The sequence below is a fragment of the Myotis yumanensis genome, unplaced genomic scaffold (genome assembly GCF_028538775.1).
Source record: "Myotis yumanensis isolate MYYU_CA2020_CCGP unplaced genomic scaffold, mMyoYum1.0.hap1 SCAF_16, whole genome shotgun sequence".
Lineage (NCBI taxonomy): Eukaryota > Metazoa > Chordata > Mammalia > Chiroptera > Vespertilionidae > Myotis > Myotis yumanensis.
The window spans coordinates 10,603,352-10,610,640 of NW_027223767.1; positions in this window are offsets into that span (position 1 = coordinate 10,603,352).

Below are 7,289 nucleotides of genomic sequence, written 5' to 3' on the forward strand. Positions count from 1 at the left end.
GCGGCACTCCAGGGACAGGTCACAAAAGACAGCAACTTCTGTCTTGCTTACACACTCTCTCTCCCTTTGCCCTCTTCCTCTGTCTCCTTCCTCCTTCCTCTCACTCCCTCTTCCTTCCTCTTTCTTTCCCATCTCTATCTCTCTGTCTCTCTCTTTCTCTCTCCCTCGCCCTTCCTCTTTCTCTCCCCTCTCTGTCTGTCGGTCTTTCTTCCTGCCCTCTCCTCTTTTTCTTCCTCTCATTCTACACACACACACACACACACACACACACACACACACACAATGATGAAGAAAGCTCCCTGTTAAAAGATGTCCTATGGAAAGGCACATATAGCAAGGAACTGGGGGGAGGAGGGAACGACTCCAGACAGCAGCCATCGAGGAACTAAGGTCCTTAGTGCAACAGCCTATAAAGAACAGAAACCTGCTGCTCCATGAATGAGCTTGGAAGTGGGTCCTTTCCCAACTGAACCTGAGATGGCTTCGGCCCTGGTCCACATTTTGGTTGAAGCCAGTGGGACACCCTGAGCCAGAGGACCCAGCTCCCCATCAGGGGATTCTGACCCACAGAAACTGAAAGATAGTGCATGTCTTAAGTCACTGCACTTCAGGGTAATTGTTATGAGCAGTAGATGCAACCACTTCCAGAAGTTAGGGACCTGCTCCTCCTGGGGGTGCTCTTGGCGCCCTGCTCCTCCCCCAGCATGGCACTTAGCACACTGGCTTAATTTCCTTTTTGTTTGTCAGTAGATCTGCAGAGGGCAGGACTGAGTCAACGCAGGCCTGGCCACAGAAGGAAACGAAAGAAAGGCCTTCGTCCGCAGCTGGGGGCGAGCCTTTGGCTGTCTCTGCCCAGGCTCTGGAGACTCCGTTTGCGCCAGTGGCCCTGCCACACCAGGTGCCACCCCAGGCGGCTCTCTTCCGGTCTTCCTGGAACACCGGCTTGCTTTCCACCTCCAGGTGGGTTTGGGAAAGAGCTTCTCCTCTCACTGGCCTGGGTTCATACAAAGTTAGGGATGCTCTTTGTGGTCCACACAGGACCCTCTTCCTCAGGGAAGAGTCCCCCTGCTGCACCCTGAAACTCCAGGCCTAGTGGCTGAGCCTGAGTCCCCATGCCCGACTCAAATTCTCCCCCAGGGCCCCGAGGACTGCGCTGAGGGTCTGCCCTCCGGTGGCGTGCCTACCCAGTTTACAAGACTCTCCTGGGCAAAGCTAAACTCCACTTGAGATCATGTCTCAACTGCCATGTAAAGCAGCGGTTCTCAACCTGTGGGTGGCGACCCCTTTGGCGGTCGAACGACCTTTCACAGGGGTCACCTAAGACCGTCCTGCATATCAGATATTTACATTACGATTCATCACAGTAGCAACATTACAGTTATGGAGTAGCAACGAAAATAATTTTATGGTTGGGTCACAACATGAGGAACTGTATTTAAAGGGCCAGAAGGTTGAGAACCACTGATAAAGTGATGGTTGCAAATTAATCATAGCACGTGTCTGGGCCGCTGACCTCGCAGAACCAGTGAATCTGACCTTGAGACCCTCCCTCGCCAACGACCACTACAATTTGAACATGTACATTCCAGACCATTTAAAAGAGCTCATCACTTGATGGTGATGCTTCACGAACATGTTCATCACTAAGATAGACAGATAAATATAGGGAGATATGCTAACAACTACCTGACAACTCAAACCCGCTTGAACTTGTGGTGAGAATCAGGACGAGCAGCAAGATCTCAGAGGTGAACTGAGCATCCACCTTTGTCCTGATGTGAAGACTCAATGCTGTGACTCAGATCGAATATCCTGGCCCCAACACTCACTGTTTGTGTAGCCTGGGACAAGTTTGTTAACTTTCTGTGCCTCAATATCCACTTCCATAAGACAAGGGCAATAGTAGCACCTCCTCTTAGGGTTGTTGAGATGATAGAATGAGGTGATCACATGCAAAACACTTGAAATGATGTCTAGCATATAGGAAGTACTCAATAACTGTTACCGCCATGGGTCCTATCGTGGTAAATGCTCTCACATACACCACAGTGGCAGGCCCTCTGTGTTTCCCACCCAAAGTCATTCTCCTCTCCCTTCTTCCTTGCTTCCCATGTTAGCTTTTCGAAAAGCTAGAAATTCATTTCCCCAGACTTCCACCCAGCAAGAGACAGCCATGGGCCAGCTCTGGCCAATGACATGTAAAGGGAAATCTGTGCAAGGTGGCTAAGAAATGTTTCTTCCTTGATGGGAGAGATATGCCAAAAGTCCCTCTCTTTTCATGCTTTGGGTGCTCTGGTATAAAGACGTGAAGCTCGGAGCTGACGCAGCCATCTTGCCACCATGAGGGAAGAGTCAGATTAATTGATTTAGACTCAAAGCTTATTTCTCTGATCACTGATATCATTGATCGTACCTTGAAACCACCATCCACTTGCCTTCTCTTAACTAGGACAATTCAATACCTTTAGTTTTGAAGCAACTATAAGAATTACTTTCTGTTACTTACAACCAAAAGTATCTTACGTGTCTTAAACATATTTTAAGAAATACCGTAAGCTAAGGAATCCTTACAACATAATATAACTCTGACAGAGTATTGTTTCAATGTCACAGGTGACAAAGCTGAGAGCAATGTGGCAGGAATTTTGAAGGTATGGTACTTAATATAATCCTCCTAAAAACTGGGAGGCAGTTTTTATCTTCTTGTACACGTTTCTTCACAAATTGAGAAGGTTCAACAATGCCCATTTGACACAATTAATAAATGGAAGAGTCAGCGCTTAAGCCCAGATCTCCCAAATCTAAATACAGCATTCTTCCTAATCTTCTTTGGTATTATTTCTAAGCACCAAAACCATTTTGCACATGTTAGTCCACTGCCAATGTTGAATACGTTAAAATTTGGTAACCCCAATGCAGGTCATGTCAACCTGAACATAATTATGTTCATTGCCTAGAAAGTGCATTTGCTCACTAAATATTAGCCGTGATAAAAAAGAATGGTGGGGACAGCTGGGTGAACTTCACAGTCCGAGACCCATGTGCCAATGTATATTTCTGTCTCTAGGCTCTCGGAGAATTTATATTCCCGATCCACGCTTCAGCTGGTAATTGCCCAGCGTCTGTTCTTTTTAAATCTTTATTACTCTTTATTCTCTCCCAGATGTTGGGTTGAGCTGCACTGATTTCAGGATTTCAGTGAGAGATCCAGCTGCCGGGTTTGGGAAGTGTCCATGTTTTTGTTTTGTATCTTTTCAATCCTTCGACTTGAATTTATGATGAGGTTTTGATGAATAGCACCCTTTTCCCAGCCGGCCCTCTTTGTATGTGTCTGAGTCTGCGGTATCCTCCGTCTCATTATGCGGATGTGTCTCTTGTTGGAAAATTTATGTGATAAGTGTTGCCAAGAGCCAGGAGCCAAGACCCGGGATTTGTAGTCTAAACATCCTTGACTCCACTCTCTGCAGTAGATCCAACGTGACGTCCGGGAGACCAGGTAGCTTGTTAATTCAGGCCCCTGGCAGGTTGAGAGTTTGAGAAAGTGTCAGCCCTGCTGTGAATTGCAGGCATACGATGGGAATCAAGGATGTGGAGGGACAGTCAAGACTATGGGCAGAGGAAGGGGGCAGGTATAGGAATGGACGGGGGAGGGAAGATGGGACATAGAGATCTGGGCCTTTGTCACCCTGAGGCTGTTATAATAAACTTGGGTAAGTTCACTCACTTCTCGGCTTTCAATCTGATTTAAAGTTCCTTGAAGTAAGAGCTATTCTAGTGATGTCTTGCCATATGACAAGTCACTCCAATTTCAGAGGCCTGATGTGAGGGGCAGTGGCCAGGTTTGGAGTGCAGGCTCAGAGAGGACGCGGCCTGAGAAGGTGGGGTGGAGTGGGGTGGGGGCAGAGACAGGGACCACAGCAGCCCACCGGGCCCCTGATCACATGCTTGGTGGTGGCCACGGAGGACAGCTCACGGCTTCCTGCCCTCTGGCCACACCTGGTCACCCTCCACCCCTGGGAGGAAAGGCATTGCTGCCGGTTCACAGGGAGGCACACCTGGTGTGACAGGCAAAGTGGCCTAAGGCTCTGGGGTCGTGCGGCCAGGTCTCAGCAGACCTCTCTTGGGATTTCTCTCGTGCCCTTCCTCCCTGTACTGGAATTTTTCTGGCTCCTCTGGTTCGATTCCTTCCTGGAAAACTTTGGGTGCCCAGATGTGCCTGGGCTGTGTCCACCTGCAAAAGCGAAGCAGGAGCAAGGCGAGACCAGGGCTGGGAGGAAGGGACGGGAAGGCTCAAGCTGGAACGATGACCAGAAGCTTCGGTGCGCACACCGGGGAGCTTGAATATCTGCCCCGTGACCCAGCAGGACAAGCCGCTTGCCAAGAGTGGCTGGAAGGGGAACCTACCCCAATGTCCTTCTGGCTCATGCGGGAGGTGGCATCTCCATTTCTGTAGACGAGGACAAGAGATCCAGAGGCGTGACAAAGCCGAGGCCGCTCAGCTGTGAGGGGTGGGGTTTGACTCAAAGCAGGGATGTCTAATGACGGGGCCCACTTTCCGTCCACCCCACGGCTCCACCCACAAGGGCTGTGTAAGTGAACAAAGAATCAGAGTCGCAGGACCAGAAGGCCCTTTAGAGTCACGTTCAAGCTCTTTATAAATTTCATTTCGACACGGCTCCTTATTGCTTCTATGGGTCAGCAGTGGAAACCCGCAAGGCGTCCTCCCTGCGTCTGCGCCCGGCTCCGATTGAGCGCTGTCTCTGAGCCCTGGCCCAGCCTCATAATGACCTCTCCTCTTTCCTGGAGGTCTGGGCGGTGTTTGACTGAAGACCTCATTGCAGGAGAGAAGTTCCCTGTCTCCTCTAACAGCACCTGCATCTTTCCCTTAAAAGGACCCCAATGAGGGGTTAGGGTCAAGACCCTCCTGGGGTTTGGAGCAGGACCAGTCGGAAGCAGGAGCTCGGTGTGAAAACAATGGGGTCCATTACTGTGGAGCCGAGGCAACATTTCTCATTCACCCTCGTGAGCCCTGCGAGGAGCTGGGGGCATTGCACACCCTCCCTGCCAAGGTTCTAGGGCTTGGCTCTGAGACAGAGCTGGCCACTCCCGGCGCCCTCTTCCACCAGCTGCAGAGCGGCATCCCCTCTTCCAGGGCATCCGGCTCCTTAGCTCTGCTCCCTCTGCTCACTGACCGGAGTGGCTGGAACCAGAGCAACCACAGGCCTGTGCAGATGTGCGAGGGCGGGAGGGGCATGGGGGTGGCAGAGGCCTGTCTGACCCAAAGGATGGAGACAGACCCCTCTGTCCACCGGCCTCACTGGCGCACTTGAACTCGCCGTGCTGAATGACAGGAGGTCAGTTGATAAACTCTCCTTCCAGACCAGCTCCCAGGAGGAAGCGCGGGCTGTGCATCCGACTGAGCGAGTGGTTACAGCACCTTTCCCTGAAATGCGACGAGCCCATTCCTAATCTACTCCTCGTGCAAGAAGCAAATGTCTTCAGTGATTTCGTAAGAAAAACACATTAGCCTACTTACAGATCTCCTGCTTCCTCCTGAAACCATGAATAATGTCAGTTCCCTTTGATAAATGGACCCGTTTGAAAATCAAAAAGAATTACTTCGTTTAGTAACATTCGGTGATTAACAGTTGAACAGCAATTTAAGTCAATACAGTGCACATCTGAGCTGGGACCCAAGGCAGTGATCGGGATGGAGCAAAGCAGTGCCCACTGGCCTGGGCAATGTAAAGTCATGTTTTCTGGGGTGGCTGTCTATTGCCACCTTATGTGCCAGTGACTCGAGCCATATCCAAGAACCTCAAGTTACGGCGAGTGAATGGGTTAGGTTACCCCAAAATATCTCTTCTGGAAAGGCAGCAGGGCCCTGGGGACAATTGTGCTTCCCCCATACATCCCACCCCTCCAGCGCCTTCAGTGAGAGGGAGGTGGGCGCAGAGAGCAGAGTCCCCTCCCCGCCAGCAGGTGGCTGCCCTGGGTTCTTCCAAACTTCCCGTGCTACTGCCCAAGGCTGAATAGTCCCCCCACAAACAGGTCTCTGCTGATGTGATGAAGTGAAGAATCTTGAGATGGGGAGACCATCCCGGTGGGCCCTACCTGCCGTCACTCGTACCCTTAGAAAAGGGAGGCAGAGGGAGGTTTTACTGCAGAAAAGGGAGAAGCAGTGTGACCAGAGGTGCAGAGAGTAGAGTGGTGTGGTTGTAAGCCAGGATGATGGACAGCCCGCAGAGAAGCTGGGAGGGCCAAGGACAGACTCTCCCACAGCCTTGGTGGGAGCCCGCCTGCCTGCGCTGCCTTTAGCCCCATGAAACCGACTTAGGGCTTCTGATCACAACTGTAAGAGAAGAAACGTGTTCCCATCAGCCACTGAGCTTGTAGTAATTTGTTATGGCAGCCACGGGAAGCTAACAGAGTCACCTTCCTGACTGTGGCCAGCTCTGCCCACCAATAGCATGACTGTTTAGATCAGACCTGAGCTCGCATAGCCATCTACTGTCACCTGTGCTGGCACTAACGTTCATGAAACCACAAGTGTGATGCCCATAGAAACATTCCACTTACTGTAAATGCTCATCCCCGCGCCCCCTACAAGTATCCAATGAGCCACCGACCACCAGTGGGAGTTCCCTCCCTTTGTGGAACACTGACCCAGCTCCGCACAGCTTAGCAAGAATCCATGGCACAGCTGGGCTTTCAAAACTGCTCTATTAAGTTCAAAATTCACTTGAAAATGATCAGAAAAAAGGAAAGAATCAGCCCCTTTAAAAATAGAAGCCATTTCTCCTGCAAATTTTCGCAGAGCCAGATTTTTAAAATGCAGAATTTAGCAGGATCTTCAGTCATCCTGGTAGAGTTACTGGCATACAGATGAGGACCCTCAAAAGGGAAGGAGGGAGCCATAGAGAGTGCTAGCCGGGAGCCGGATCAGGTGGCAGAATCCGGCTAACGGAGGCCTTGTTTTCCCAGCTCCATCCAGAATCCTACTCTCTCTCTTCCCTGCCTACAGGACGGAGGGTAAAGCAGCAATTGCTGTGCAAGGGGGGGTGCAAGGACTTTTAATGCTGAGGGGTGACGAGGTGGTAGAATTGATAAGGCCCCCAACTGGAGAAGGATATGATGGTTATTAACAGTTTCCTGTGACTTACAAAGGGGGTTGGGCAAAGCGGCAAACTTTCCTTCCCAAAGTTGGAACTGGCCCAGCCGGGGAGGTTTCCAGTTCCAAAAAGAGAGTCAGGGTAGCCCTGCTTTGTCCTGGGAGTGGATACGGGCAA